Below are 8054 nucleotides of genomic sequence, written 5' to 3' on the forward strand. Positions count from 1 at the left end.
GCTCGAGAAACATGTGCTGAAATCCCTGGCATCATTCCTGGAATCCAACCATCTTCTCCATGAGATGCAGGCAGGTTTCCGTGCACATCACAGCACCGAGTTAGTCATGCTCTCGGTGCTGGACGAGCTCAGAGGGATGGCTGACAGGAAAAAAACGAGCGCCCTGATATTATTAGATCTTTCAGCGGCGTTCGATACTGTCAGCCATACCCTACTTTTGGACAGGTTCAGCCTACCAATGGTTGGAATCTTTTCTATCCGGGAGAACACAGAGGATTCAGCTGGGAGACAGGATGTCCGGAGTGGGAGACCTGACATGTGGAGTCCCCCAGGGCTCAGCATTGTCCCCACTCCTGTTCAACCTATATCTTCAACCTCTGATAAACACACTAGCTGAAATGGGCTGCCGTGTGTTCAATTATGCCGTCAATACACAGTTGCTGTTGAGCATAGACAACACTATACAGGCTCAGTCACATGCACAGGAGGTGCTCAGATATACAGTCCATTGGATGTCCACGAACCTCCTAAAAATAAACCCCGAAAAAACTGAGGTGCTGATAGTTTCATCAAATTGCTCGCCCTGGAGTGACCTGTATTGGCCTCAGGAATTGGGCCCGACCCCTAAGCCAGCCGACGCGGTCAAAAGTCTAGGCATTAAGATAGACAGTGCCCTCTCAATGGTCAGCCAGATCTCCACTGTGGTTGGAACCTGCACTGGCCTCATAAGGCAGGTGCGCAAATTAGTTCCACTCCTCTCCCAGTCAATGCTTCGCACAGTAGTTTCTGCCACCCTACAATCGAGGCTTGATTATGGAAATGCGCTCTACCTGGGCCTACCAAAAACTTTAATTAGCAGATTGCAGGTGGTCCTAAACGACGCGGCTAGACTCATCTTCAAACTCCCAAGAAGAGCACATGCCTCCCCGCTATTACAGAGCCTTCATTGGCTGCCAGTTGGGCAAAGGTCAGTCTTCAAAAGCCTCTGTATAGCCCACAAATCCATCTATGGACAAGCCCCGGCGTACATCAAGGAACGGCTAGAGATTTACAGACCTGAAAGAAGTCTCAGGTCCTCCGACGCCCAACTGCTTGTATGTCCCCGGTTCAGACTGGCCACAAAGGGCGGGAGATCTTTCTCCGTCCTACTACCTAAGCTCTGGAACGATTTGCCTGAGGCCGTCCGCAAGGACGGCAATCTACTCCGTTTCAGGAAAGCCTTAAAAACAATTCTATTCAGAGCAACGCTCAGCCCAGTTTAGTCTTGCCCAGTTCCTCCACTCCCTTTTGGCTAAATCGGTTGTTGTGTTTTGCGGTCAAAGCGCCCTGAGACCTGCAGGTGAATTGGCGCTATACAAGCTGACAATAACAATAACAATAACAATCATGTGTTTCTCTATTTGCAATATATTTTGGGTTTCTAGGTGATAAACATTTACTTTCTCGTTCGAGTTCCATCATCTCAACCTCCCATTCAACTAAAGCTTCAAATTGTGTAAGTCTAGACTTTGGCAAAAGAGCCATCATTTTGTCTCTCAGATTTCTCAAAACTTTCATATTAAATGAACCATCTTCCGGCCATGCTAAAACGCCATCATCTTTTGTGTAATGCATCCAATTTTCAAACCAAATTACAGTATGGTAACCATATTCACCTTCCATATACGCTGCGGGTGTTTTATACTTATGAAGTAATTTTCCACCACGCGTTTCAATTTTCTTGTCAGGAGTAAATGCGTTTTTCTATTTTCTGAAACCATGTAAGCTTCTTTTCCTCTCCACTGTACCAACTCATTGTTTAAAAATAACTTATTTCAAAAAGATCGTAATGTTTTCTTGATGTTCCGCTACTCTAGCCAATCCGTGCGCGAAAGACACCAACAAGCCAATCAGGTTTAGCTACGTCACCACCTTACTAAACCAATAGAAATACTGTTTTCAGAATAAACCAATCAGCTATCAGCTCGTCACTGTCACGTGAACCAACCAGTGCGCTTGCTGTGACGTATGTTGGCCAATCACAGCGCGAACCGAATGACGTACACTGCCGCTGCAGCGAAACTGCGCGTCTCAATGTCACTCCGTAAACTCATCCCTCCTTCACAAAAAACTTTTCACAGCGCCATTTTAAAAACGATATTTTTCAATGAACTTTAGTTAGTAACTACAGAAAAACAAACCATTTGTCTGCTTTGCTAAGAAAGGATAGTTTTAACAGTCATTCAGAAAATCTTTCGCAAACGGAAACCTAATTAATACATACATGAAATCTTGGCAGGACTCTAACCAACCATAGAAATCCGGAATCGCTAGTAAGAATAGACGACGCTTCTTTACCCTTCACTCAAGCTCAGATAGATCTACTACTCTTTTCGCAGAAAGTTTTAAAACAGGCTCACCAGGTCCCTATACTTAATGTTACGATTTCATAGACAATTCTCACTACGCATTTAACCAGACACACTTAAGGTCCCTAAACTTGTGTTGAACGTCCGCAACACTTGTGAAATATTCTAAATCACAATTTTTTTAAACAGAACAAATGCACTGTGTAACTTCGCTTGCCACACTACTCTTTCGTCGGCTAAACCAGGAATTTTCACACTGCTGGAAAAATCCTTTCGACTACATATAACAAGGCAACGAACTTAACAACATGTTTTAGACATGGATCCTATGTAATTAACATGTAACATGTCAGTTACCATAGCAACCGAACTCCAAAAATATCAAAAGAAAAACAAAGATTTGGTTTTCGAAAAATAATTCATTACCATCTTGTAAAAATCAAAACGTTCACATTTGAGTCAAAAAAAGAGAGGCTAGGTCTCACTATTTTGCTCAGGCTCTGTTACACCTACTGCTCTGAGGTGCTGTCCTGCTACCGATGGGCATGGAAGCTTTGGCTTGCTCTGTTTCCAGCCTGGGTCAGTGCACCTCTCATTACACAACCTGAAATTCTACAGCTCCCTCTAGAACACCATATTGATACCCAACGTAGCATGGACACCTGATCAACACAGCTGAGTGCAGCCCAGAACCCTTGAGCTCAAGCAATCCACAAGCCTCAGCCTCCCAAGTAGCTAGTACAACAGGCACACGCCACCATGCCCGGCGAACACAGCACATGTCCTAATGTTGAAAGGCATTGCCTAAGTAAGGATAATGATAAAGTACGGTGTGATGAATTGATGGTATGCCAACTGTATTTCAAGAAAATCAATTTCACTATCCTTCAAAGAAAGGAAAATAATGTCTTATCAAGAAGCAGTGTGAATATGGGAAGGGCCTTTAAAAAAGATGTGGAGTTTCCTAAAGGAAAAGAAGAGGGTCAGAAAGTTTGTGAACGGGATGTGAATACAATATAGATACTAGTATTTAGAGAGTGAGAGATAGGTAGAGGGACAGAGGAGAAAGAAAGTGAGAGAGAAGAGCCAACTTAGGGCTGAGTTTCTCTTTATCTGCCAGTGACTCCCTGTAGAACCTTACCGGCACAATTCAGGCTCTCCTGTAGCCATCCATCCCTTCTTGTTATGCCGAGCCTGCCAATGTTGAGAAAAGCAGCAAGGGTCACAATGATGGAAGACATCTCCAACATTGGAAGTTATAAAGTGATATGGAGTTGGAGGGCTAGAAGAGTTATTATAAAGAATGAATATGCGTCATTCTGTTCTCTAGCCTCAACAGCTTCAAGAGAGGAACTCTTGCTGGCCAAGAAGACCAAAGTCAGTTCAGCTTGAGCAGGTGAAAGCTTGCCTGATTCTGCAAAAGGATGAGATTACGCTTTTGGGTTAGAAGTGGTCGCGGGCTACTGCATACTAAGAAACCGTTTATTGAGGTCCAGTTGGATTACTCTATCTTCTCCCACCTCAAAATCAGCTGCTAATTCACTGTTCTATACCAATGAGCTATTTTTGTCCTCCCTGCCCCTTCCAGCGAATGTGTCCCCCTGACTAACAAAAGTGATTCAAACAGATTTGTATACCTTTTCATAGGAGACTTCATGACGTATTTTATACTGTGCCAATGCAAGGTAGATTGAGTAATGATCTGGACAGCCCCATACTGGAGAACTGCAGCGCCTGTCAACCTGATCCCTTCTGCTGGGACTGTTAAACAACATCAAGATTTAAAAGTATTAAACCACAAGAGTTGGCTGGAGTAAGGCCAAAGGCTCCAATGTTTGGGAGTTGCACAGTTCTCAGTCTTTTCATGTTTCTCTCAAAGAGCGAAGGCCCTTTTATTTCTCCTTCTCATTCACATAGGGAATTGAATGAGGGCTAATCAAAAAATGAATTAGAGCCGGACGTAGGAATGCAGCAGAAGACCCAGCAAACGCATTTCAAAGTTGATCTTCTACGGATACTTTTGTACTTGACAGATCAATTTAATCCTACAGGTGCTCTAAAATGAAGAATGCATTTCAGTTATCCTTGCAGAAAATCACACAGCCATCTATTCTAGGCTGCACAGAGTTTTTAGTCCTCTCCACCTGCTAGCTTGTTGTTGCAATATGTCGCAATTCTGGAGAATTGTCTGCTATGCTAGAATGCCTGGCCTAGTTCAAATGTTCATTGTATTTCCTGCAAAAATATCAAAAGAAAAACAAAGATTTGGTTTTGGAAAAATAATTCATTACCATCTTGTAAAAATCAAAACGTTCACATTTGAGTCAAAAAAAGAGAGGCTAGGTCTCACTATTTTGCTCAGGCTGTGTTACACCTACTGCTCTCCGGTGTTCTATACCAATGAGCTATTTTTGTCCTCGCTGCCCCTTCCAGCGAATGGGTCCCTCTGACTAACAGAAGTGATTCAAACAGATTTGTATACCTTTTCATAGGAAACTTCATGACGTATTTTATACTGTGCCAATGCAAGGTAGATTGAGTAATGATCTGGACAGCCCCATACTGGAGAACTGCAGCGCCTGTCAACCTGATCCCTTCTGCTGGGATTGTTAAACAACATCAAGATTTAAAAGTATTAAAATGGCAAGAGTTGGCTGGAGTAAGGCCGAAGGCTGCAATGTTTGGGAGTTGCACAGTTCTCAGTCTTTTCATGTTTCTCTCAAAGAGCGGAGGGCCCTCTTATTTCTCCTTCTCATTCATATTGTAGTGTAGTTCCTATTTTCCCTATAGGCCCTGCGCATTGGAATAACATAAACAGCAGTGTAGACGTAGGACTGAGGTCTTCTAGGTCTCTACTGACTATGTTAGACTTAATTGGGTTTTGCGCCAGCTAGCTCAGAGGTCACTGGAAACTTTCTTGACTGAATAGGAAGGGATCAGCTTCCCTGGCTCAGACTAGAAGGGATTCAGCTTCCGACAACCGCATAAACATGACAACTTTGCTCCCTCAGAATAAGAGTTAATCTCTAGAGTCGTGTGAAAACATTAGACAATTATTTCACTCAGTCAGTCGTGCGTTCTTAGTTTCACCAGAGTGCAGAGAATGGAGAGACTGGCGTTTTTCAATAAAAGATATTGTTTATTGAGCAGTCTTCCTTCTCATGCAAGAGAAATGAATTGCCACAATTGCAGTACTTATAATAAAGTAAAGTGCGTACATTAAAAGGAGTATTATGAAATAATACTGTAAAAGCATTGATATGGTTTCTTAGCCATAAGATACTTTAAAATGGATAAAATATATACATACATATATACATTAGCTAAAGTGCTCAACTGGTGCTTCTAAATACGCCTACCCCGGTGTACCTGACCTAAGCCTAATACTGGGAAGGAGTAAGTAAGTAGCAGTTTAAGTTAAGTAGGTTTTGCCAAGAATCTGGTTCAAGAATTCTCTCTAAGGGTTTAGTCAGCACTGTACCTTGGGAATAGAATGTAGGAGGTCTGGTATCTCTCTTTCTCAGGACTCAATATCCCAGTCACCCGCAAGGGTAGGCTGGAAATGCCGGAGGCTGGATTTTCTCGGCAGGAGAAAAGACAGCGTCTTTCTCAGCGCGTCAAAGAGGAGGGGCAGCGTCCGTGGGCTTCTCGTATCTGCTGGGCTCTCGGAAAGTAGACAGCTGCTCGGGTCCAATATTCACCACCACCGTGTGTTTGCTTAAGGCAGCGTTGGTATATTTATACCTGAAAGGTGCCGGGTTTGACGTAAGGGTGGACATAAGACGTCAATAAAGATGTCACTAAGAACTGGCCGTTCTTACAGTGCTTCTCAGTAGTTCTATTACAAATTAAAACAAAGCACATGGGGATTTCCCAGGTTGCTGGAGGTTTGGTGTGTTGAAAGAACTCGTTGTGCTTTCTAGGAATCTAAGGAAGTGGCTCTTGCCGTGCTTGGGACTGCAAGGGCGTTTTACTGAAATATGGATCTGATTCTTATGCCGTTATATGGATATCATTGATTATAGCCTTGTAAGGGCATAAAAGTATAATATTGATTCGGGTTCCTAGATAAAATCACTACACCCACTCCACGATCTAATGTCTATCGATTACTAAAACTAAGCAATAAAGGTGCATGTGTATTTCAACCCACCCCAAAATACATTTTGCATTCGAAATGATGTATGCGAAATACATGACAAGATCATAGGTACTGTACGTTTTTTAAGCAGTATAATCATTCACTAAAAACTGCATATATATTTAGTTGAACGATTTGCGAAAAGGTACACATGAAATGTCTCTGAATACAGAAAAGAAGGGCGAGACTATTTCATCACATATAAATGCAATTGTTGTAGATGTGCTAGAGACTGAGGTAACATCGTCTCTAGATTTGCTAAAAATAGAAGCTCTGTTCTTTATGAATAGTTCTACTTCAAGCAGAGTACAAGTGCCAAAAAAAGGTAAATATTTTGGAATTCGGAAAAAATAATTTCGTTTTCAGGGGAAAAAATAGTTCCAAATGTTTTCAGTAGCTTTTGTTTTTCAAAGCTGAAGGCCGAATTCAGAGTTCATGGGAACGCTGTGTGCCGGTTTGCTTAAAAGTTATTCTTTTGGTTCAGGGGAGAACATGACTTCAGATAGATGTGCAAAAAAACAGTCTACAGCTTCAGGTGAAAGTTCGACCAAGGATGACAATGCTGTAACTGGGCAGTCGTGAGAATGATTGCTATCATCGATTTCAGGATCAGCAATGCTCACAGAAGGTCGTACCTGGGTGATGTTGCTCTCATTTCTTGCTTCACTGCCACCACCTAATCATAGTGGTGAAGTTTCAACGAATGCCGTCATCAGGATTGGTAACCGCTGGGGACAACACAAGCCGTTACAGGACTTAGCAAGGTATCGATATCCATTGGTACTGCTGATTGTAGTGTAAGACAGGTGTCTAACACACATTCTTCTCCGCATAGCATACATCGAAGCACAGGTAGGATGCAGTTCTGCCATATAGGTCTGAATGAAAGAAACCAGGTCATATTCAGATCTCTTAGCCGGGCTAATCCAAGGACTTTAGTTATGCGGTCCCGATAGCGTATAGCTAGGATCGTTTCTTCTATTGTTGCTGGAGTCTTGTCTGCGGCTTGGCTTGCCATATCGGAGCAGTAGGACTAAAAATAAAATGCCTGTTACGAGCCCCAAAAGTAGTGGAAGGCCGCCATAGACAGAATGGACAAAATTCAGGAAGATGCCCAGGACTGCTTCGAAGGGTGTTAACAGTCCTGAAAAAATTGTCTTAAATACATGTGCGATACCACTGGCATTTGACATGTTTAGGATTTGGCTTAGCATTTCTACGAAATGCACGGGGCAATTTGTTGATAAAAGGGTATGTATATCTGCTTTCGTCCTTGCAACTTGCAGATCATACGTTTCTTTTGATGATGTCATAGGCACTGTTGTCTGTAAAAGCACAGACTTCATTCTGCTTAAATTATCAATTCGTATAGAAGAGATATTCAACCGAGGCCAAATCGCTGCCTCTGAGTCTTGAGGGCCGTTTGGATACAATACTTGCATACAGCAAGTGACCATGGAACTAACGCTTATAAGATATGCTTTCCCTGGCACCAAGCCACAACAGCTGTGATCCGTTATTAGAATGTAACTCCCGTTAGAAAGCTGTCTAAAGAATGGCTCTAT

The 8054-nt window shown here is 42.6% G+C and overlaps 1 non-coding gene across 1 annotated transcript; it reads right to left on the reverse strand.

Moving 5' to 3' along the window:
* Positions 1-2816: 2816 nt before the first annotated feature.
* LOC147733997 (signal recognition particle RNA) lies at positions 2817-3116 on the reverse strand. Its single transcript, XR_015307792.1, has one exon.
* Between the last annotated feature and the right edge of the window lie 4938 nt (positions 3117-8054).

The sequence above is a fragment of the Lissotriton vulgaris genome, chromosome 1_2 (assembly GCF_964263255.1).
Source record: "Lissotriton vulgaris chromosome 1_2, aLisVul1.2, whole genome shotgun sequence".
Taxonomy (NCBI): Eukaryota; Metazoa; Chordata; class Amphibia; order Caudata; family Salamandridae; genus Lissotriton; species Lissotriton vulgaris.